The 24,536-nt window shown below is 44.0% G+C and overlaps 1 protein-coding gene across 2 annotated transcripts in view; it reads right to left on the reverse strand.

The window, feature by feature from the left end:
* The window catches only part of FES (FES proto-oncogene, tyrosine kinase), a 292,890-nt gene extending 268,744 nt beyond the window's left edge, over positions 1-24,146 (reverse strand). The window contains exon 1 of one of the 2 annotated variants that reach the window (XM_077471222.1): positions 23,842-24,146. The gene's annotated coding sequence lies outside the window, so the exon portion shown is untranslated. The remainder of the gene's footprint in view (positions 1-23,841) is intronic. The other variant, XM_077471221.1, reaches the window with a different exon arrangement.
* Positions 24,147-24,536: the final 390 nt, after the last annotated feature.

The raw sequence follows: 24,536 nt of genomic DNA on the forward strand, positions 1-24,536 counted from the left end.
AACAACGCTTCATGTAGATTTCCATGTCCTCATCATGCATTGCAGTCTATAACACTATCACATGCTATGGAATTTACCAAGTAAGGTGATGAAATCCACTTCTCGGTTTGTGGCCAGAGATTGCTTAATTCAGCTAAATGCACTTGTCTGGTTTCCACACTCTATGGCTAAGTAAGATGTAATGATGCATACTGTATATACAACCGGTGCTGCCTGAATACGGCATTTTCTGCAGTTATGATGACCATTATTCGTGTATGTGGCATCAACATCTACTATTAAAAAAAACACCAGGTCTATAACAATAACGTTACAACACAGACAAATCAATGTGAGCACTCTTCCTAAAAAAGCTAACAATTCATAAGGAAAATATTCAAGAGGTAAGGGATGTCTGGCAGTAGTAGAAATATTGTAAAACGCATATTGTAAAGTAATGAGAGAAGATGGTGCAGAATTGCTTCTGGCGAATAGTTTTCTTATCATGATCTAGTTTTTTCATGCGGTAGTAAACTCCACATTTTTAATTTTTACCTACAGGTAAGCTTATAATAAAGCTTGAGACCAATGTGGATAGATGCACACAATATAAAGCACCACATCTCAGGGTTATTGGAGCAAATAGAACATAGAATGGGACTATAATGGTGCAAGAAACAAACCAAGGAAAATATGTTAAGATAAAATGCTCAAAATTTATTATATATTTAAAACAAAGTCATATTTTCGAAAGACATAAACTTAAACCTAAGGATAATATCAGCAACCTTTTTGGCGATCCCTGGCCCTTCTGTCATTCATATATACAGCTTAACCTAAGTAAGTGTTTTTTTTTTCTACTGAACTAATGTAGTGCTAGCATGCACTCTAATTTTTGATAATTATTCATGGGTGCTTCTTTTATTTGTTATCATTTTTTAGTCTGGTCCGTATTTGACTCCTGTGGCCACCTGTAGGCTTTTCAGTGGATTTAGCACTTCATCTGGTTTTTTTAATACATTTATGACCTAATTTTAAGTGCCATTTCAGAAATACAGAGTAAGTATGTCGGATGGCTTATATATGCACACATGTACGTAACAGTTCAATTAAATGTAAATGATTTGTATAACTATATATGAAAAATGTATTGTGTACTAATTACGGTATTATGTTTCCCCTGAGGAAGCCCAATACACAGTGCGAAACATGTCGGGATTCAACACTGCCGCTTTAAACACGTTTATGAGCCATATCCTTAGTTTTAAGCTTATGTCTTTTAAAAATATGACTTTGTTTTAAATATATAATACATTTTGAAAATGTTATCTTAACATATTTTCCTTGGTTTAATTCTTGCACAGTTAAAGTCCCATCCTATGTTCTATTTGCTCTTATAATAAAGCTTACCTATAGATAAAATGAATATCTCTTAGCCCTTGTACACACGCTCGGACAGTCCGACAACAAAATCCATTGGATTTTGTCCGACGGATTGTGTCCAAAACTTGTGTTGCATACACGCGGTCGGACAAAGTTGTCAGAAAATCCGATCGTACATAACGTGATGACGTTATTTTGTTACGACGGGACTACGTTCAGGCTAGTAGCCAATAGCTTTGGTCTAGGAATTTGATCTGACACTTTGTCCGATCGGAATTCTCTACACACAATCGGACAAAGTCCGATCGGATCATGTTGTTGGAAAATTTTATAGCCCAGCTCTAAAACTTTGTCCGTCGGATATTCCGACGGAAACAGTCCGATGGAGCCCACACACACAGTCGGATTATCCGACAACACAGTCCAATTGGACATTTTCCATCGGAACGTCCGACCGTGTGTACAAGGGCTTAAACATGCACCATTTAGGAGATATTGTAGTGAGCAGCAGCTGGTGATATCACTGGCGCATGTGCTCTGAAGTAATGGCATACTCAAGCCATTACTTCAAAGCTGTGTGCCGTGGCTGAGAATCCCGCATGCATGGGAGTGATGTCATCGCTGATTGCCCATTTAATCGGCCGTAGTCTGCGAACCCAAAAGGAAGACTGGGTGAAGATGGAAGCCTCTGCAGCGGTGACAGCGTAGGTAAGTCTTTTATATGCGGTGCATACTAGCACATTTAGATATTGCCATATTGCCTTCCAGGAGAAAACTTTTTTTCCCTCACAGAGTTTACAACTGCTTTGAAGTAGAACTATAGGCAAAATTTTAATTTTTAATTTTGGATTGAGTAAGGGAGGGTTATAACCCCGTCAGATGTTTTTTCACTATCTGTTTCCCATTTCAGAGATTTCTCTTCACTTCCTGTCTCATAACCAAACAGGAAGTGAAAGGCAATCCCTGCAATTGAATCCCTTGAGGACCCCCAGGTCTCCAGAACTAGTGTCCCCATTGGAAAATGTCTCTTTTTCTGGGGACAACCCAAGATTTGGGATTTCCGTTACTTTCACTTTCAATGATAATGGTGTTAACGGTAAACAGGACAAATAGATAGGATTAATCTCCTTAAGATGATGGTGGTGGTGGTGGTGGGGGTCACAGACAGCAATAAAACCTGACAGGTGCACTCTATCCAAAACTAAAAAAAAAAGTGTTTTGCATATAGTTATACATTAACTATCACTAAAGCGTAGCTGCTTATCTTCTTAAAGCGGACCTTCACCCTCCTCCTTCACTTAAAGGGGAACTAAAGCTAGAAAAAAAAAAATGTGAACAGGCAGGCTCTTCATTGTAGGTGAGACATGCCAGGTCTCTTCTGCAATAAAATTCACTTAGCTGCCTCTTTGCAATCTTCTGTAGAATTTACATTGAGCTGCACATGCAAAGTGCCAGCGTGCCGGGGTGACTGCTTTCCTGCACTTGCACAAAGGTGATATAACCCTGTGTGCTGACAAATTATGATGGCCAAAGGCTGGCAACCAGAAGAAGCCAGGGAGAAGATGCCGAAGAGGCGCTTCATGGATGTCAGACTGTTGAAACAGAGGTAAGTTTTTTTTTACTTTATTTCTGCTTGCACTCCTCTCCCTTCTCGCTCTCACAAATGGATATAATTGTTTTCTCCCCAATTCCTTTTTTCCCAGCAACATCAGTTGGTGCTTCGAAAATTCACACATGCGAAAATAACATTTCCCTGGCTGGTCCACAGCCTCCTGGGATGCCAAGGTTATAGATCTCAAGGATGCTGGGTTTCTGTACTGCACATGCAACAAGGTACATCTTCAGGGGCCAGCTGGCTCTTCCCGGTTCTTGCAGCTAGCTCCCTAAAGATTCACCATGGTGTATGAGCATCATCAGCAAGAAGAGACAGCAGTCACCTGATGATGTAGCTAAAGAAGATGGTGGCATGGGATCCAGCTTGTGGTGGACGATTGGTGGATGGTAAGAGGACAAAGCAGGATCAGCTGGACCTGTGAGCATATATCCATTAAGTGTGCGCAGGCGCCGCCTCACCATCACACCACCCCCCTATATGACTGATGGATAGATTCATCCTTGCATGAATCTATCCAGGGCTGCCGCTGCCACTCCCAAGTCAGGTGTCCGGCCCTTTTTCTGGCATGGGGAACCTGAATTACAGCAGCGGGGGTGCTTTTTTGAAGCATCTGATTAGGGTCATCAGCTCTAATAGGCTTCAAAAAAGGTGGACTCGGAGTTCAGATATTGCCCCCCAAATCCACCCAAGTGTGTTAGAAAAGCAAATGAATATTTGCTTTTCTAACACTGAACTGCCTCTCTACCAAACAGGAAGCAGGGGTCTAATCCCCGTCACCTGATTGGCTGAAGGCGCAGGCGCCACTATTTGATGCCTAGCAGAATGGGAGAAGAGAGAAGGGGGAAGCATGAAAGACACAGGAGCTGTCCCACCGCTCGCCGCCTTCACCCGTTGCCTAACCTGCCACCAAGATTGGGTAAGTGCCGGGCAGACAGCGGGTGGGGGTCTCAGTGGCTGCATATGATGAGGCACAAGTGGATGCATATGATGAGGCACAAGTGGATGCATATGATGAGGCACAAGTGGATGCATATGATGAGGCACAAGTGGATGCATTTGATGGGGCACAAGTGGATGCATTTGATGGGGTACAAGTGGCTGCAATTGATGGGGTACAAGTGGCTGCAATTGATGGGGTACAAGTGGCTGCAATTGATGGGGTACAAGTGGCTGCAATTGATGGGGTACAAGTGGCTGCAATTGATGGCACAGTGGCTGCATTTGGTGGCACAGTGGCTGCATATGATGGGGCACAATGGCTGCATATGATGGGGCACAAGTGGCTCCACATGATGGGCACAAGTGGCTGCATTTGATGGGGCACAAGTGGCTGCATTTGATGGGGCACAAGTGGCTGCATTTGATGGGGCACAAGTGGCTGCATTTGATGGGGCACAGTGGCTGCATTTGATGGGGCACAGTGGCTGCATTTGATGGGCATGGTGAGGCTGCAGTTGATGTTTTTTTTTTTGTATTTTCCAGCACCAGCCGCCACTGCGCAGCACTCGAAGCCTCAAAATGTACAAACTGTGAGATTTTCCTATTTGTTGTTCCCTCTTCTTCCCATCTGTGGACATTTGTTGCTACTTTAGCAAGATAAATGTATGGAGATGGGAGTACAAGGGATGGGGAACGGAGTCAGAAGACTCGTTATCGATTATGTAAAATATGTTTTGTACAGATGAAAAATGGTATTGCATATAAAAAGTGGACCCTATGCCACATCCAATCATGTGTTCCAGCCAAGGCCGGGTTTCCATCACTGGAGACAGAAGACACACAACCTGTGCCTCCTTTTACACAAACCATTTGTTCTCTTTTTCCTCGCTTGACATAGATTGCAGTAACGATGTGTGGCAGCTTAGTGGTTAGTGCCTCTGTCTTGCAGCATTAGGGTCATTGGTTCAAACCACAACACTATGTACATAGATTTTGCACGTCCTCCTTGTGCATGAGTTGGTTTTGCCCCATATTCCAATGACATGCTGGTAGTGAACTCTTCTTGGAAAATCTCTTACTAGTAACTTACTCATTCTATGAAGAACCATAGGCCACCAGCCACACTGGGAAGACTATATAAGGTGCAAATGGTGTCAGCCATTACATGTGGCAACCCCCTGGACATTAGGCCACATACACACAGGTGTATTAGAATACTCTTATCTGTGCTGGATGATGACAGGAAAAACCAAGCATAAAAAAGCTAATTTTGGTGCATAATTATATAGGTTTACAGGCGTATTTTACAGTCATTAATTATGCTCATAAGCGCCTTCAAATGCAAGTTTGCTGATTTTTTTTTTTTTTTTTTTTTTTTTTTTTTTTTTTTAGGGATGCACCTATATAATCAGCCACCAAAAATTATCAGCTGAAAAAAGGGTTATCAGCATTTTGCCAATTAAAAAAAAAAAAAAAAAAAAGATGCCGATAATGAAATGCTGTGTCCCATTAATGTCAATGCAAAATTGTGTCCCATTGACTCCAATGTAAAAAGCCTGCTACTGACTTCAATGCAAAATCGCATCCGATTGAAGTCAATGCAAAATCACGTCCTATTGACTTCAATGCAAATACGCTGCCTATCAACTGCAATGCAAAATCAAATCCCATTGACTTTAGTGCGAAATCGCATCCCATTGACATCATTACAAAAATCCCCCTACTGACTGCAATGCATAAATCACATCCCATTGACTGCAGCCCAAAATGACGTACCATTGACTTCAATGCAAAAACGCCCCCTACTGACTGCTATGCAAAAATCATGTCCCATTGACTTCAATGCAAAATGCCTCCTACTGACTGTAATGCAAAATCACATCCCATTAACTTCAATGCAAAAACGTCCTCTACTGACTGCAATGCAAAAATCGTGTCTCATTGACTTCAATGCAAAAACACTGCCTATTGACTGCAATTCAAAATCTCATCTAATTGACTTCAATGCAAGAATGTCAGCCACGATAATTACATTGCCACTGCTCTAAAAATAAAGCAATTGCAGATGGCTGGCAGACATCAAGTCCACTGGACCTGCGGACACACTACCGCGGCATGCTAGTGGGCACCCACTGAATCTCATGTCCTGCCGCAGTATATGTGCGGTGGGCGGTCTAGAAGTGGTTAAGTGGTTCTAAAGTCTCAAGGTTTTTTATGCATGCATGAAGGTAAAAAAACCTCTGTGTAGCAGCCCCCCTAGGCCCCTCTAATACAAGAAAGGGGGGAACTGTGTATAAACACAGGTGGGACTTTAAATGAGGCACAAGCTATGTGCCTCCATCCCTGGTACATATACGTAGAAAAGGGGGAATTTTGGGACTTTAAATGAAGTTCTAGACCAAGTGGGAGTGTAAAAGGAAATACATGTTTATTAACACGAAATGTGCTGTAATAAAACATCTGCATTTTTGGACCGTACATCATGATACACGCATGTCATGAACATCAGGGACATATATTCATATCAACTTAGGCCCCTCTAATACTTACCCAAGGCCCATTGCGATCCAGTGATCTGCACGAGAGCCGAGGCTCTCTGGGGACTCCCCCTCCTCATTGGCTGAGAGCTACTGGCTCCCACTGCTGTCAATCACAGCCAGTGAGCCAATGAGGAGAGAGGGGGTGGGGCTGAACCACGGCTCTGTGTGTGAATGGACACGCAGAGCAGGGGCTCGGGAGAAGGGTTGCTTCCTGTCTGGGATTCACCTGGACAGTTCCGGGTTTTTATTCATCTGTGAATCATCTGTCCAGGTTTCAGTCTGCCCGAAAACCGGACACATTATTCAGACAGGAATTTGTCTCGGAACAGGGCACTATGTGCGTCACATTACTATTCTCTTTGGAGTGCACAGGTCTGTCCCAGGTCTATAACAATCCTATAGTATATATTAAAAATAAAAAATTTATTGCTGTGCACCGCTAAAGTCTTCAGGTTTGGCTTGAAGAAAAAGTGGCAACCCTACTCAAGAGCCAGCCTGCTTGGGTGCCCCCATTGCAAGCTGGTTTCTGTGGGGGCAATTGGAAAGAGGGAGGGGCCAGGAGCGCCAGCAGGGAACCCGAGAAGAAGAGGATCGGGGCTGCTCTGTGCAAAACCATTACACAGAGCTGGGAAGTATAACACGTTTGTTATTTTAAAAAAAAAATTGCATTTAAAGGATCACTAAAGGAAAAATTTTTTTTTTTTTTTTTTAAATAACAAACATGTTATACTTACCTCCACTGTGCAGCTTGTTTTGCACAGAGTGGCCCCGAACATGCTCTTCTGGGGTCCTTTGGCGGCTGTCTCGGCTCCCTCCCGCAAGGACTCCACAACTTCATGCAAGCTCCCTCGCATAGTGTGGAGTGCTTGCGGGCATGCTCCCGTGATACAGCAAGCGGCCGTAGCCACTCGTTGTATCACTCGGCCCCGCCCCCCCGCGTGCCGCATCATTGGATGTGATTGACAGTAGCGCGAGCCAATGGCTGCGCTGCTTTCAATCCATCCACTCTAGCCAATCAACGGGCAGGGTAAGTGCCGAAGAGGACGTCGGGGGTGAGCACGGGACTTTTGAGGGGTCAGGTAAGTAAAACGGGGGGGGGCGCCGCCATTGTCAGATGTTTTTTCACCTTAATGCATAGAATGCATTAAGGTGAAAAAACGTTTACCTTTACAACCCCTTTAATATCTAGCTTTTTTTCCTCAGAGAATAGGTACAGGAACTCAACCATGCCCGTCACACTCACATACCTGCCAAATGCCATCAAATAGTAGCTCTACCCTTTGCATACAACCCCCTCCCTTCACTGCCCACATTTTCTCCCCCCTCCTTAAAAGCTCCACCATCTGTCATATATCTTATCTTTGTTGCAATATTAAGCTGAAACACCTATCCGGCTGTAGTACCTCCCAGCATACTATACTACAGTCACTTGCAAGGGAGATTATGCAGTAGGAGCATCAACAACTGGTCACCAGGGAAAAAAAAAATGGAGACCACAGAGGGTGCAGCCTACCACGCACCCTCTCCTGCCCATGACTGCACTGAACCCTGGGCACCTGTTCTGTATCTCCCTTGTCCCTGTCCGCCACTCAGTGGGATCTGCGCAGGAGATCTGACCTGTGGGAGCTACTGGAAGATAAGCTACCAGTTGTAAACGCAGAAGCTGGACTTCAGTGTTACCAAGTGATAGTGGTCAGAAGGGAGCAGAAGACCTGAGCCAGAAGTGGTGGAACCGAGTCCGGGAGTCCCCCCTAGTTCCTGCTGAAAAAAAGCCCTGCTTTTATTTCTATTTTAACTGACTGCCCGGTTTGCCCTGGGTTTGTTTACAGCGGTGACTGTACTACCTATCCTAGACAAATTAACTTTAGCATTAGTTGAATTGTATCTAACTTTCCCACCACCGGCTGCATTTTCTGGCGCCACACTGAAGGTATTCAACCATTACAGTTTTATTTGTCCTTCATTGCCCGCAGTTCTGCCGCTCTGTGTTTGTGATTAGAAGTATACCTAAAATATGACAGACATACCTTTGTACTTCTACCTTTCAGGCATATAGCAGGAAGTAACTGAAGAAATGACCAAACTCCACTTGAAATGTTCAATCCCATTGTGAAAATTCTGTACTCAGCTACCCCTTTTCACCAAAAAGACGCAAAGATTAATGATACACAAGTTCTATCCTATTTAACTCTTTCCCTGCCAGAGCAGGTTTTTCTTTTTTCTTTTTTGCACACCTTTGAAAGCATTTTCCTAACAACAAGGCGAGATGGGATGACCTGATCTCAAGGAGTTTTTCTTTCAGGCTTCATGGAGGTACATAAATGACCCACACCTAGAGCAAAGGCTTGTCAAAGCTGCACAGTTTTTGTTTTTATCTAAATGCCCCTTACCCACGTAGGCCTTTTTTTTTGGTAAAGGTGAGCTAACACTTTGTATTGCGCTGATGAGGGTTCATATAAGGATGGTTGTAATAGAATAAAAAATGCAAAGCACAAACAGTTCAGAAAGGTACTTCACCATGCATGTACCATGGTGAGAACAGCTCCTCGGGTTGTTATGTGCTGCATGCCCAGGGAGCTGACTCACGCTCATTGTGAACACACACAAAGTCTCTAACACATTGAATTCATTAAAGCAGAACTCCACCCAAAAGGGGAATTTCTACTTTAACCACTTGCTTACCGGGCACTTATACCCCCTTCCTGACCAGGCCAACTTTCCGCGATCTCACACTTTGAATGACAATTGCGTGGTCATGCAACACTGTACCCAAATTAGGCTGCAGTTGATGGGCATGGTGAGGCTGTAGTTGATGGGCATGGTGAGGCTGCAGTTGATGGGCATGGTGAGGCTGCAGTTGATGTTTTTTTTTGTATTTTCCAGCACCAGCCGCCACTGCGCTGCACTCGAAGCCTCAAAATGTACAAACTGTGAGATTTTCCTATTTGTTGTTCCCTCTTCTTCCCATCTGTGGACATTTGTTGCTACTTTAGCAAGATAAATGTATGGAGATGGGAGTACAAGGGATGGGGAACGGAGTCAGAAGACTCGTTATCGATTATGTAAAATATATGTTTTGTACAGATGAAAAATGGTATTGCATATAAAAAGTGGACCCTATGCCACATCCAATCATGTGTTCCAGCCAAGGCCGGTTTTCCATCACTGGAGACAGAAGACACACAACCTGTGCCTCCTTTTACACAAACCATTTGTTCTCTTTTTCCTAGCTTGACATAGATTGCAGTAACGATGTGTGACAGCTTAGTGGTTAGTGCCTCTGTCTTGCAGCATTAGGGTCATTGGTTCAAACCACAACACTATGTACATAGATTTTGCACGTCCTCATTGTGCATGAGTTGGTTTTGCCCCATACTCCAAGGACATGCTGGTAGTCTAGTTGGCTCCTGTATAAATTGGCCCTAGTATATAACATAGGGACTTTAGATTGTAAGCTCCTTGATAAGAATGTAAAGTGCTGCTATAAGTATCTCATGTAAATATATGAGATGAAGACTTTTATCAATAAAAACAAACGTGTAGCCAATGTCTGTAAAACAAAAAAGGAAAATCTACCTACTTTGCCCAATGCTACAGTCGTCTTTGCCAAAATGTTGCAAAAACAATGACACAAGGATTGGGGCAATGAACTCTTCTTGGAAAATCTCTTACTAGTAACTTACTCATTCTATGAAGAACCATAGGCCACCAGCAACACTGGGAAGACTATATAAGGTGCAAATGGTGTCAGCCATTACATGTGGCAACCCCCTGGACATTAGGCCACATACACACAGGTGTATTAGAATATTCTTATCTGTGCTGGATGATGACAGGAAAAACCAAGCATAAAAAAGCTAATTTTGGTGCATAATTATATAGGTTTACAGGCGTATTTTACAGTCATTAATTATGCTCATAAGCGCCTTCAAATGCAAGTTTGCTGATTTTTTTTTTTAGGGATGCACCTATATAATCAGCCACCAAAAATTATCGGCTGAAAAAAGGGTTATCAGCATTTTGCCAATAAAAAAAAAAAAAAAAAAGATGCCGATAATGAAATGCTGTGTCCCATTAATGTCAATGCAAAATCGTGTCCCATTGACTCCAATGTAAAAAGCCTGCTACTGACTTCAATGCAAAATCGCATCCGATTGAAGTCAATGCAAAATCACGTCCTATTGACTTCAATGCAAATACGCCGCCTATCAACTGCAATGCAAAATCAAATCCCATTGACTTTAGTGCGAAATCGCATCCCATTGACATCATTACAAAAATCCCCCTACTGACTGCAATGCAAAATCACATCCCATTGACTGCAGCCCAAAATTACGTACCATTGACTTCAATGCAAAAACACCCCCTACTGACTGCGATGCAAAAATCATGTCCCATTGACTTCAATGCAAAATGCCTCCTACTGACTGTAATGCAAAATCACATCCCATTAACTTCAATGCAAAAACGCCCTCTACTGACTGCAATGCAAAAATCGCGTCTCATTGACTTCAATGCAAAAACACTGCCTATTGACTGCAATTCAAAATCTCATCTAATTGACTTCAATGCAAGAATGTCAGCCACGATAATTACATTGCCACTGCTCTAAAAATAAAGCAATTGCAGATGGCTGGCAGACATCAAGTCCACTGGACCTGCGGACACGCTACAGCGGCATGCTAGTGGGCACCCACTGAATCTCATGTCCTGCTGCAGTATATGTGCGGTGGGCGGTCTAGAAGTGGTTAAGTGGTTCTAAAGTCTCAAGGCTTTTTATGCATGCATGAAGGTAAAAAAACCTCTGTGTAGCAGCCCCCCTAGGCCCCTCTAATACAAGAAAGGGGGGAACTGTGTATAAACACAGGTGGGACTTTAAATGAGGCACAAGCTATGTGCCTCCATCCCTGGTACATATACGTAGAAAAGGGGGAATTTTGGGACTTTAAATGAAGTTCTAGACCAAGTGGGAGTGTAAAAGGAAATACATGTTTATTAACACGAAATGTGCTGTAATAAAACATCTGCATTTTTGGACCGTACATCATGATACACGCATGTCATGAACATCAGGGACATATATTCATATCAACTTAGGCCCCTCTAATACTTACCCAAGGCCCATTGCGATCCAGTGATCTGCACGAGAGCCGAGGCTCTCTGGGGACTCCCCCTCCTCATTGGCTGAGAGCTACTGGCTCCCACTGCTGTCAATCACAGCCAGTGAGCCAATGAGGAGAGAGGGGGTGGGGCTGAACCACGGCTCTGTGTGTGAATGGACACGCAGAGCAGGGGCTCGGGAGTAGGGTTGCTTCCTGTCTGGGATTCACCTGGACAGTTCCGGGTTTTGATTCATCTGTGAATCATCTGTCCAGGTTTCAGTCTGCCCGAAAACCGGACACATTATTCAGACAGGAATTTGTCTCGGAACAGGGCCTGACATGAGGGTGAGAGGGCACTATATTCTCTTTGGAGTGCACAGGTCTGTCCCAGGTCTATAACAATCCTATAGTATATATTAAAAATAAAAAATAAATTGCTGTGCACCGCTAAAGTCTTCAGGTTTGGCTTGAAGAAAAAGTGGCAACCCTACTCAAGAGCCAGCCTGCTTGGGTGCCCCCATTGCAAGCTGGTTTCTGTGGGGGCAATTGGAAAGAGGGAGGGGCCAGGAGCGCCAGCAGGGAACCCGAGAAGAAGAGGATCGGGGCTGCTCTGTGCAAAACCATTACACAGAGCTGGGAAGTATAACACGTTTGTTATTTTAAAAAAAAATTGCATTTAAAGGATCACTAAAGGAAAAATTATTTTTTTTTTTTTAAATAACAAACATGTTATATTTACCTCCACTGTGCAGCTCGTTTTGCACAGAGTGGCCCCGAACATGCTCTTCTGGGGTCCTTTGGCGGCTGTCTCGGCTCCCTCCCGCAAGGACTCCACAACTTCATGCAAGCTCCCTCGCATAGTGTGGAGTGCTTGTGGGCATGCTCCCGTGATACAGCAAGCGGCCGTAGCCACTCGTTGTATCACTCGGCCCCGCCCCCCGCGCGTGCCGCATCATTGGATGTGATTGACAGTAGCGCGAGCCAATGGCTGCGCTGCTTTCAATCCATCCACTCTAGCCAATCAACGGGCAGGGTAAGTGCCGAAGAGGACGTCGGGGGTGAGCACGGGACTTTTGAGGGGTCAGGTAAGTAAAACGGGGGGGGGGGGCGCCGCCATTGTCAGATGTTTTTTCACCTTAATGCATAGAATGCATTAAGGTGAAAAAACGTTTACCTTTACAACCCCTTTAATATCTAGCTTTTTTTCTCAGAGAATAGGTACAGGAACTCAACCATGCCCGTCACACTCACATACCTGCCAAATGCCATCAAATAGTAGCTCTACCCTTTGCATACAACCCCCTCCCTTCACTGCCCACATTTTCTCCCCCCTCCTTAAAAGCTCCACCATCTGTCATATATCTTATCTTTGTTGCAATATTAAGCTGAAACACCTATCCGGCTGTAGTACCTCCCAGCATACTATACTACAGTCACTTGCAAGGGAGATTATGCAGTAGGAGCATCAACAACTGGTCACCAGGGAAAAAAAAAATGGAGACCACAGAGGGTGCAGCCTACCACGCACCCTCTCCTGCCCATGACTGCACTGAACCCTGGGCACCTGTTCTGTATCTCCCTTGTCCCTTTCCGCCACTCAGTGGGATCTGCGCAGGAGATCTGACCTGTGGGAGCTACTGGAAGATAAGCTACCAGTTGTAAACGCAGAGGCTGGACTTCAGTGTTACCAAGTGATAGTGGTGAGAAGGGAGCAGAAGACCTGAGCCAGAAGTGGTGGAACCGAGTCCGGGAGTCTCCCCTAGTTCCTGCTGAAAAAAAGCCCTGCTTTTATTTCTATTTTAACTGACTGCCCGGTTTGCCCTGGGTTTGTTTACAGCGGTGACTGTACTACCTATCCTGGACAAATTAACTTTAGCATTAGTTGAATTGTATCTAACTTTCCCACCACCGGCTGCATTTTCTGGCGCCACACTGAAGGTATTCAACCATTACAGTTTTATTTGTCCTTCATTGCCCGCAGTTCTGCCGCTCTGTGTTTGTGATTAGAAGTATACCTAAAATATGACAGACATACCTTTGTACTTCTACCTTTCAGGCATATAGCAGGAAGTAACTGAAGAAATGACCAAACTCCACCTGAAATGTTCAATCCCATTGTGAAAATTCTGTACTCAGCTACCCCTTTTCACCAAAAAGACGCAAAAATTAATGATACAAAATTTCTATCCTATTTAACTCTTTCCCTGCCAGAGCAGGTTTTTCTTTTTTCTTTTTTGCACACCTTTGAAAGCATTTTCCTAACAATAAGGCGAGATGGGATGACCTGATCTCAAGGAGTTTTTCTTTCAGGCTTCATGGAGGTACATAAATGACCCACACCTAGAGCAAAGGCTTGTCAAAGCTGCACAGTTTTTGTTTTTATCTAAATGCCCCTTACCCACGTAGGCCTTTTTTTTTGGTAAAGGTGAGCTAACACTTTGTATTGCGCTCATGAGGGTTCATATAAGGATGGTTGTAATAGAATAAAAAATGCAAAGCACAAACAGTTCAGAAAGGTACTTCACCATGCATGTACCATGGTGAGAACAGCTCCTCGGGTTGTTATGTGCTGCATGCCCAGGGAGCTGACTCACGCTCATTGTGAACACACACAAAGTCTCTAACACATTGAATTCATTAAAGCAGAACTCCACCCAAAAGGGGAATTTCTACTTTAACCACTTGCTTACCGGGCACTTATACCCCCTTCCTGACCAGGCCAACTTTCCGCGATCTCACACTTTGAATGACAATTGCGCGGTCATGCAACACTGTACCCAAATTAAATTTTTTGCATTTTCTTTTTTTAACCCTCCTCCCCTCATTCCCTTCACTGCTTTTTTCTACCCTCTTTTCTCTTTCTTCTCCGATATTTTGCTCCCTACCTTTCTCTTAATATTGTGTGGTACTTATAAACACATTATTTCTTCCGTTCTTATTATATACTTATTAGATTGACCTCCTAATTACTGCTTTTGTAAAACAAACCAATAATCACTAGTTAACTTTTTTCCTTTTGGTGCAATTTTCTCATGCTTTTGATGTAATACTTTATTGGATTTATTGCTCTACTCGCTACTTTTTTACATGGCTATGTATTCATCCTGTTCATAAATCAATATATTTAGCTTTATTGCTATGTGAATATATACCACCATCCTTGAATGTACTCAATTTGTTAACATTTGTTATATTTGAAGTGATACTAAAGCTTTGTTTAAAAAAAAACATGCCATACTTACCTCCACTGTGCAGCTCATTTTGCACAGAGTGGCCCCGAACATCCTCTTCTGGGGTCCCTCGGCGGCTTTCGCAGCTCCTCCCCGCATTAAATAATCCCCTAGGAGAAGTGCTCTCCCAAGGGGGTTACCTTGCGGGCACGCTCCTGAGTCATTCATTTGACGTCCATAGAAACCAAATGTGTGACTGGGCCCCGCCCCCCAGGCGCCGGGTCATTGGATTTGATTGACAGCAGCGGGAGCCAATTGCTGCACTGCTATCAATCTATCCAATCAAACCCGGGACTCCGTGGAGAGAAGGACGGCGCGTCCCTGCTGAAGAAGTTGAAGGGGCTCAGGTAAGTAAAACAAGAGGCTGGGGGGGCCGGTGACTGCCAGGTGTTTTTTTCAAAAAACACGGACCTTTACAACCCCTTTAAATAAAAAACAAGTTTGACAAGGGCATCTGTATCTCTTTTTTTTCTCACAAATAGAGCTTTCTTTTGGTTAACAAACTAAAAAAGACCAAAAACTTTGAGAAAAAAATATATTTTGTTATAAAATTGTTATAAAATACAAAACAGGTCATTTTTCTCCCTCACTGATGGGCACTGATGAGGCACTGGCGGGCACTGATCAGGAGGTACTGATGGGCACTAATAGTTGGCACTGGAGGAAACAGATATGCTGCACTGGTTGGCACTTAGGATACCGCTGTCCCTTAAACAGAAGCCGTTTACCGTTGACAGCGCAAAGAAAAAAAAAAAGCCGCTAATTAGTTTCTGTTTACTTCCGTTCTGTTTACTTCATTGGCTGACAGCTAATCACATGGTAAAGGGCCTAATGTCATTGGCCCTTTACCCTGCTCTGTGATCAGCTGAGTCCGAAGAACTCGGCGATCACAGAGCGCGCTGTGCACTGTATGCAGACCGTCTTTCGGCTATAGTGTACATGTCAAGTGATTAAAGGGGTTGTAAAGGTTTTTTTTTTTTTAACCACTTAAGCCCCGGAAAATGTTCCCTCTTAAGGACCAGGCCATTTTTTGCGATACGGCACTGTGTCGCTTTAACTGACAGTTGCACAATTGTGCGACGCCGTACCCAAACAAAATTTACATCCTTTTTTTCTCACAAATAGAGCTTTCTTTTGGTGATATTTGATCACCTCTGCGGTTTTTATTTTTTGAGCTATAAACAAGCGATCGGATACTGATGCGACAATCGCTCCAACTTTAGAGCACATGTCTCATCAGAAGTCACAACCCATTCAGTGCAATGGAACAGTTCTAATCGATGCAACTTAAGTAGCTCTGACTTAGAAAACGGTCCCTGCACTACTTTTGGTCTGACTTCGGAATGACTTGCTTTGGCTTCTTTTAAAGAAGTCGCATGCAAGTCATGCCGAAGTCACGCTGGGATGCAACTTTGAAGCCACAGCAATGTGAATCGGGGCTTAGAGGTTAATGGCAGGTGGTGAGGAAATTATGTGATGCCTCCTCACCGCCTGTTTTAACCCGCTTTGCTGACAAAAACATTGCATTGAACATGGTTGTGGGGCCCTTGGTACGCTTCACAATTTCCTTGAGTGTGTAGTGTTCGATCGCTACATATCGGGTAAAATTTACCATGGGTGAAAAATTGCGAACACAGCATGCAAACACCCCCATCCCTAAAGAATAGTGCCACCTAATTATAGAAATCCACATGTTGTACCAAAAAAAGCACCAGACAATTGTCATGAGATTTTGAGACTCCAAGTGATTTTATTATACAGACAAATGCTATAGGTATAGCCATTACGTTTGGGGGCCAGAGGATCCCCCTTCATAAGCACTTTAAAAATGTAGAACGTGCCTATTGGATTAAAAGAAAAGTTCCTGAAAAAATAAAGGTACACTTGCATCCCCCCCCCCCCAGTTTTCATTCACACTTGGCTAAAAGGAAGTGTTCCCGGACAAACTTACATCATCGCCTTTGCCAACCACACCACAGTGATCCCTACTTCCGTGCTTAGTCATCTATGAAGAGTTCTTTGCTCAGGCATGGTTTGCACTCACACACTATGCAAACCGTACCAGACCCCAAGTGAAAAGTGCCTGGGTCCACCTCTTCCAAGTGGTCCCAGGTACAATACGCTTTAGCCCTGGTTCACACTTGTGTGGCTTTTAAAGTGCACTACTTCAGCGTGTTCTCAAATCCGCAGATTTGTGCGATTTGCACCTCAGATTTCATTGCAGCTTGCGACTTTGTTTAACAGAAATCTATGCAAATCGCAATGAAATCAGAAAAAAGTAGTGCAGGAACATTTTTCAAAGGGCTGCTGCAACATGAGTCGCAGTAATTTGGATGGCTCCATTGCCGACAATGGGGTGCGACTTGACAAATCGCACAGGTGTGAATGGGGGGGGGGGGCTAAAGGGTTAGTTCACCTTTGCCAAAAAACTATGCAGATAAGGGATGTCTGTAGATGAAAACAAACTGAGCAGCTCTGACTAAAGTTTAAAAAAGCCCTTCCCTTAGACCCCTTTTACACTGGGGCGCTTTTTAGTGCTAAAAAAAAGCACCTGTAAAACACCTGAAAAGTGCCTCTCAAGCCACCCCAGTGTGAAAGCCTGAGTGCTCTCACATTGGGGCGGTGCGCTTGCAGGGCGGGAAAAAAAGTCCTGCAAGCAGCATCTTTGTATACATCGCTCCCACACTGCGCCTGCCCATTGAAATGAATGGGCAGCGCTGCTGGGCGCTGTTAACCCTTTCTTTGGCAGCTAGCATGGGTGTTAAAAGCGTCCCGCTAGCATCTGAAAATCGCCGCCATTACAGTGGCGCTTTACCGCTAACGCCCTTACCGTCCCAGTGTGAAAGGGGTCTTAGGGTAGGCCATTTATGTACCTCATGAAGCCTGACTGGAATACTCCCAGAACATCGTTAAGTGAGGCCTAGTCGATATTGCTTACCTCCACCATCACAGGAGTGAGCTTTCAAATGCTGAGCTCAGAGCTACTGCATCAGGAGAGAGAGAGAGAGCATGCCAGGGGGGTTTTCATCAGAGAAAAAGCTCACTACTGTGATGGTGGAGGTGACCAATAACAATTAGGCCTCACTTAGCAACATCCTAGAAGTAAGCCAGGCTTCATGAGGTACATAAATGGCCTACACCTATAGCAAGGGAATTATTCAACTTTAGTCAGAGCTGCACAGTTTGTTTTTATCTGCAGACACCCCTATCTGTATCAGCAGTATTTTTGTGAATGTGAACTATCCTTTACCCTTTCCTGGGCACTGTTTGGAGCCCTCACACTACACAAATCAGTCAGACCAAGGGGGTGAACCCTGCCCCAAACCGGAGAAACCTGACAGTGTGTATGTGCACCCTAAGCCTTGGTTCACACTACCACGTGCTGCGCGTACGGCAGCCCATTCATTTTAAATGGGCTGCCCTACCCACGGGTAATATGGGAAGAGAAGTCCTTGACCCTTTTGTAAAATTGCGCAGCACCGAACCTTATGGCAATGTTATTTGGCGAGCGAGAAAACGCACGTGTTTTGCAAATGTGTGGCGGTGAGGAATTAAGAATGAATTAATTAAGAATGAAGAATGGAATAGAAAAACATATGTGTGAGGTAGTGGTGCTGCACACCCCGAAACATTTGTATAATGGAAAAATTCCCTCATGGGATTTTTTAGCAGCCAAGAAATGATTCAAAAGTCATTAATTAAAATTCTTTATTGTATCAAAAAGCAATTTGACAGTTACATGGGTGTTGTAAAAAATGTAGCTCTGGCATTTACATGAAAATGTCAAAACCATTGATCAAGATGGAACTACATATTCTATGAAATCTTAATAAAATTGTATTTTACTGCAAAAAAAAAAAAACTGCGCGTTTCGACCCTTCTAATTGTGGTCTTCTTCAAGGGGGTATTTTATTCTATGCAAGGAGAGAATATATACAATATTTAGTTCTTGATCAATGGTTTTGTCATTTACCTGTGAATGCCAGAGCTCAATTTTTTACAACTTCCATGTAACTGTCAAATAGCTTTTTGATACAATAAGGGTCCTTTCACACGGGGCGGATCAGTTCTGATCCGCCCCGTGGATATCCGCTTGCTCAGCGGGGATCACTCCGCCGATCCCCGCTGAGCAGGGAGATGACAGCTCCGTCTCTGCACACTGCGCAGGGACGGATCTGTCACAGCGCCGCTCTCCCCTATGGGAGATCGGATGACGACGGACCGCAGTGCCCGTCGTCACCCGATCCGATCCGCAGACGGATGGAAAAATAGCTTTTTCCTCCGTCACACTTTTTCGGATCGGAGCGGGTCGGATGTCAGCGGACATGTCACCGCTGACATCCGACGCTCCATAGACCTCTATGGAGCACCCGTTCAGGTCCGCCTAAAAAACTGACAGGCGGGCCTGAACGGGACGTTAGTGTGAAAGAGGCCTAAAGAATTTTAATAAATTTTTTTAGAATTTCTTGGCTGCTAAAAAAAAACCCCATGTGGGAATTTTTCCACTATAAGAATGAAGAATGAATGGTATCCCTGCATGTCTGCTAAACAGACGTGCATTTCTATGCGTGTTGAGAATGCGTTTGATTTTGCGCATTTTTCCGATATGCAGATATGTGAACAGAGCCTTAGCCAGTGTATAAAACAGTGAATAGTGAATGTTTTTGTAATTAGCAGCAGTGCACTATACCTGTTTTTTTTAATTACTATTTTATTTCTGATTAGCATTTGTAGAGAGCTTGTTTTTTTTTTTTCCCTTAGTCCTACAGCTGAGAAATGTCCGTTGGTTTCTTGAACTGAACAGAACAGAACAGAACCATGGTACCATTTATTATGGTACAGCATACATGTGCTATAATATGACTATTTAATGTTCATGGAGTCATTCTCGGGTGAATTCCACTTTAACACTTTTCTGTGGAGCTCAGTTATCACAAGTAATGCTTGTTTACATTTTTCTCTTATCTGGTTGTCTATTGTTACCTTTAATCCTTCCATTTAAAATGCACCAGATCTAAAGTTGAACTCGGGGGAAAAACCCTCCCTGCACTTCAACGGTTAAATGCATGTTTAGCTCTAAGACTGGATTCACATCTATGCATTTTTGCAGTCTACGGTCCATTTAACATGGTTTCCTATGGGACACGTTCTGTAGTGAAAATCTGCAAAATGCAAAAAGCACAAAAAATGCATAGGTGTGAATCAGGCCTTAGGCTTGATTCACACTAACGCATTTTTTGATGCATTTTGCAGAAATGCAGGGAAATTTTTTAACATGGGTTCCTATGGAACATGTTCACATCAATGCATTTTTGTGCCTCTGCGTTTTTGGAAAGGGTCGGGGACTTTTTTAATGCAAAATGCAGTGTTTTGCATGTAATAGAAGTCAATGGACCTGCATCAAAAACGCAAGTACCACTTTTTTACCGCGATTTTGCCTTTTTTTTCCCTTTTTTTCCACTGTATATATCTCGTTGCTAAGCAACCACAGTGTTAAAAAAAAAAAAAAAAACACAAAGCGTGGCAAAATCGTGGTAAAAACGTGTGTCCAAAAACAAGACAAGCACCGCAAAAAGCACTGCAAAAACACTCAAAAGCAACATGCATAGATGTGAATCGAGCCTTAGTCATGATTCACACCTATGCATTTTTAGTGCTTTTTGCATATTTGCATCACTGTCCATTTAACATGGTTTCCTATGGACAACGTTCTGTAGTGCAAACCTAAAAAAATGCAAAAAGCACTAAAAATGCATAGGTGTGAATCGGGCCTTAGGCCTGATTCACACCTATACATTTTTAGTGATTTTTGCATTTTGCACTAAGGTCCTTCTAACGTTGGGTTTTCTATGGAATACGTTCTGTAGTGCAAATCTGCAAAATGCAAAAAGCACTAAAAATGCATAGGTGTGAACCAGGCCTAAGGGATGGGAACAGCACTTTATTTTTCCTGATCCCTTGTTCCCGCAGGCTCCTTTTCAGAGGGGCAGCAAGGGGTGCTGCACTGGGGAACAAGCCGTTTGTGATGCAGATTTATTTTTATGTATATTTGGATAAATTCATCATAGCTGCTTAGTTTCAATATACACTATATTACCAAAAGTATTGGGACACCTGCCTTTAAGAGGAAGTAAACCCTGATGAGTTTACTTCCTCTTTCATTCCCTGCAAAGGTAAAGCATAATGGACTACTATGCATCGCATAATAGTCCATTATGTGTCACTTACCTGACACAGGAGCCAGCGAAGTCGCCGCTGTCCCCTGTAGTCCGCCGCATCCATCTTCTTGGTGGGGTCTCGCAGCTCCGCCGCTGTCATTCGGCGAAGCCGCGATGACGTCACTCCCGCGCATGCGCACGGGAGCCGACACGCGCGGCAGCTCCGTCGTTGAGAATGCCGCGCTCAGTGCACCTGTGCGCCGCTGTCTACGGCGCATGCGCCGTAGACAGCGGTGCCTGTTTTCGGGCAAATATCTCCTAAACCATATAGGTTTAGGAGATATTTCTTGGACCTACAGGTAAGCCTTAATCTAGGGTTTACAAGAACTTTACATGCACATGAACTTTAATGGCATCCCAGTAGTCCGTAGGGTTCAGTATTGAGTTGGCCCAACCTTTGCAGCTAGAATGGCTTCAGCTCTTCTGGGAAGGCTGTCCACAAGGTTTAGGAGTAGTAATGTTTGGCCATTCTTCCAGAAGCGCTTTTGTGATGTTGGATGAGAAGGCCTGGCTCGCAGTCTCTGCTCTAATTCATCCCAAAAGGTGTTCTATTGGGTTGAGGTTCCTCCACCCCAAACTCACTCATCCATGGCGTTATGGACCTTGCTTTGTGAACTGCTGTGCAGTCATGTTGGAACAGTAGGGGCCATCCCCAAATTGTTCCCACAAAGTTTGGAGCATGACATTGTCCAAAATGTCTTGGTATGCCGACGCCTTAAGAGTTCCCTTCACTGGAACTAAGGGGCCAAACCCAATCCCTGTAGAACAACCCCACACCATAATCCCCCCTCCACCAAATGATTTGGACCAGTGCACAAAGCAAGGTCTATAAAACACATAGTAGTGTGAGTTTGGGGTGGAGGAACTTGACTCCTCCTTCTCCTGTTCAGGGGAATTTCTATACGTTGTGGAAAAAAAAAAACTCTAGAAAGGTGTGGTCTCTTTCACTAATCCCCCTGTTACCTCTCATTTCCATATTCTGTCAGTGCGGTCCCACTCATTGATCCCCCTGTTCCTGTCTCTTTCATATTGTATCAATGAAGTCCCACTCATTGATCCCCGTTCCTGTTCCTTTTGTGTTGTACCAATGAAGTCCCACTCATTGATCCCCGTTCCTGTTCCTTTTGTGTTGTACCAATGCAGTCCCACTCATTTATCCCCCTGTCATTGTCATATCGTATAAATGCAGTTCCACTCATTGATCTCCCTGTTCCTTTTGTATTGTATCAATGCAGTCCCACTCATTGATCCCACTGTTCCTGTCCCCTTTTATATTGTATCAATGCTGTCCCACTCATTGATCTCCCTGTTCCTTTTGTATTGAATCAGTGCAGTCCCACTCATTGATCCCCCTGTTCCTGTTCCTTTTGTATTGTAACAATGCAGTCCCACTCATTGTCCCCCCCCCCCCCCCCCCCGTTCCTTTTGCATTGTATCAATGCAGTCCCACTCATTGATCCCCCTGTTCCTTTTGTATTGTATCAATGCAGTCCCACTGATTGTCCCCCCCTGTTCCTTTTGTATTGTATCAATGCAGTCCCACTCATTGATCCCCCTGTTCCTGTCCCCTTTCATATTGTATCAATGCTGTCCCACTCATTGATCCCCCTGTTCCTGTTGTATTGAATCAATGCAGTCCCACTCATTGATCCCCCTGTTCCTGTTCCTTTTGTATTGTATCAATGCAGTCCCACTCATTGTCCCCCCCTGTTCCTGTTCCTTTTGTATTGTATCAATGCAGTCCCACTCATTGTCCCCCCCTGTTCCTTTTGCATTGTATCAATGCAGTCCCACTCATTGATCCCCCTGTTCCTGTTCCTTTTGTATTGTATCAATGCAGTCCCACTCATTGATCCCCCTGTTCCTGTTCCTTTTGTATTGTATCAATGCAGTCCCACTCATTTATCCCCCTGTTACTTTTGTATTGTATCATTGAAGTCCCACTCATTGATCCCCCTGTTCCTTTTGTATTGTATCAATGCAGTCTCACTCATTGATACCCCTGTTCCTGTTCCTTTTGTATTGTATCAATGCAGTCCCTCTCACTGTTCCCCCTGTTCCTGTCACTTTTGTATTGTATCAATGCTATCCCACTTATTGATCCCCCTGTCCCTGTCCCTTTCATGTTCTATCAGTGCTGTCCCACTCATTGATCCCACTTGTCCCTGTCCCTTTTGTATTATATTAATGCTGTCCCACTCATTGCTCCCCCCTATTCCTGTCCCTTTCATATTGTATCATTGCTGCCCCACTCATTGATCCCCCTGTTCCTATCCCTGTCATATTGTATAAATGCTGTCCCACTCATTGATCCCCCTGTTCCTATCCCTGTCATATTGTATAAATGCTGTCCCACTCATTGATCCCCCATGTCCCTGTCATATTGTATAATTGCTGTCCCACTCATTGATCCCCCTGCTCCTGTCCCTTTTGTATTGCATCATTGCTGTCCTAATCATTGACCCCCCCCCCCCTCCCTTTCATCTCTATATTGTATCAGTGCAGTCCCACTCATTGATTCCCCCTGTCCCTTTAAATCCAATATTGTATGAGTGCCGGAGCTTATCTGTCAAGTGCATGCTTTACACCAATGTTTCTCAAATCCAGTCCTCAAGTACCCCCAACTTGATTTCACTCATATGAAACGGCTGTGGTAATTACTAAGGCAGTGAAACTGATCAAATCACCTGTGCAGAATAATGGAGAGCCTGAAAACATGACCTGTTGGAGGTACTTGAGGACTGCAGTTGACAAACATTGCTTTACGCCATTCGCCCAGCGAGTGAGCTGCAACACATCTGTCAACAATCACAGTGCACACAGGTAACGACTTACCGCTCTCAGGGTCCTATATGCTGCACTCAGTGACCGCCGATCCCTTCCATAGTCCCAAGTTTATCTTCTTTGTTCAGACTTGTCTTTGGCGTTCTTTCTTTAGAGTTTCTTGTACATTCCTTGGGTTTGTTCAGCAGGTTCCGTCGCTTCTCTGCCTCTCTCCAGATCTCAGCTGTCTCTTTTACTGACGCCGACTGTCTCTGATCTGGTCGCTCGGTGATCGCAAGGTCCCTGTGCGGTCTCTAGGAGTTCAGTGACTGTTGTGAGTGACTGTTCTCCTTCTCTCTGGTTAGTGGCGGTGCTACAGAAGCACTTCCCACACTGACATTAACCCTCCCTGCACCGCTCTCTAGTAACTGAACTCTGGAACGTCAGCGGCGCTTTGCCAGCAGGAACTTTCTACTTATTTTAACCATTACCACCAGTTTCTTTTTAGTTAAAGTGTATCTAAACCCAAGAACAAAAATTAAAGCAGTATTAACCATTTCAGCTCTGGAAGGTTTACCCCCCCCCCCCCCCTTCCTGACCAAGCCATTTCTTGCTATACGGCACTGCTTTGCTTTCACTGACAATTGCGCGGTCACGCGATGCTGTACCCCAATAAAATGTATCTCTTTTCTTTTGGTGGTATTTGATCACCTCTGCCGTTTTTATGTTATGCGCTATAATTAAAGGACCCCCAACAATTTTGGGGA

This window comes from Lithobates pipiens, unplaced genomic scaffold (genome assembly GCF_037356315.1).
Source record: "Lithobates pipiens isolate NorthernLeopardFrog02 unplaced genomic scaffold, aLitPip1_a1.2 Scaffold_8, whole genome shotgun sequence".
In the NCBI taxonomy this organism is placed as follows: domain Eukaryota; kingdom Metazoa; phylum Chordata; class Amphibia; order Anura; family Ranidae; genus Lithobates; species Lithobates pipiens.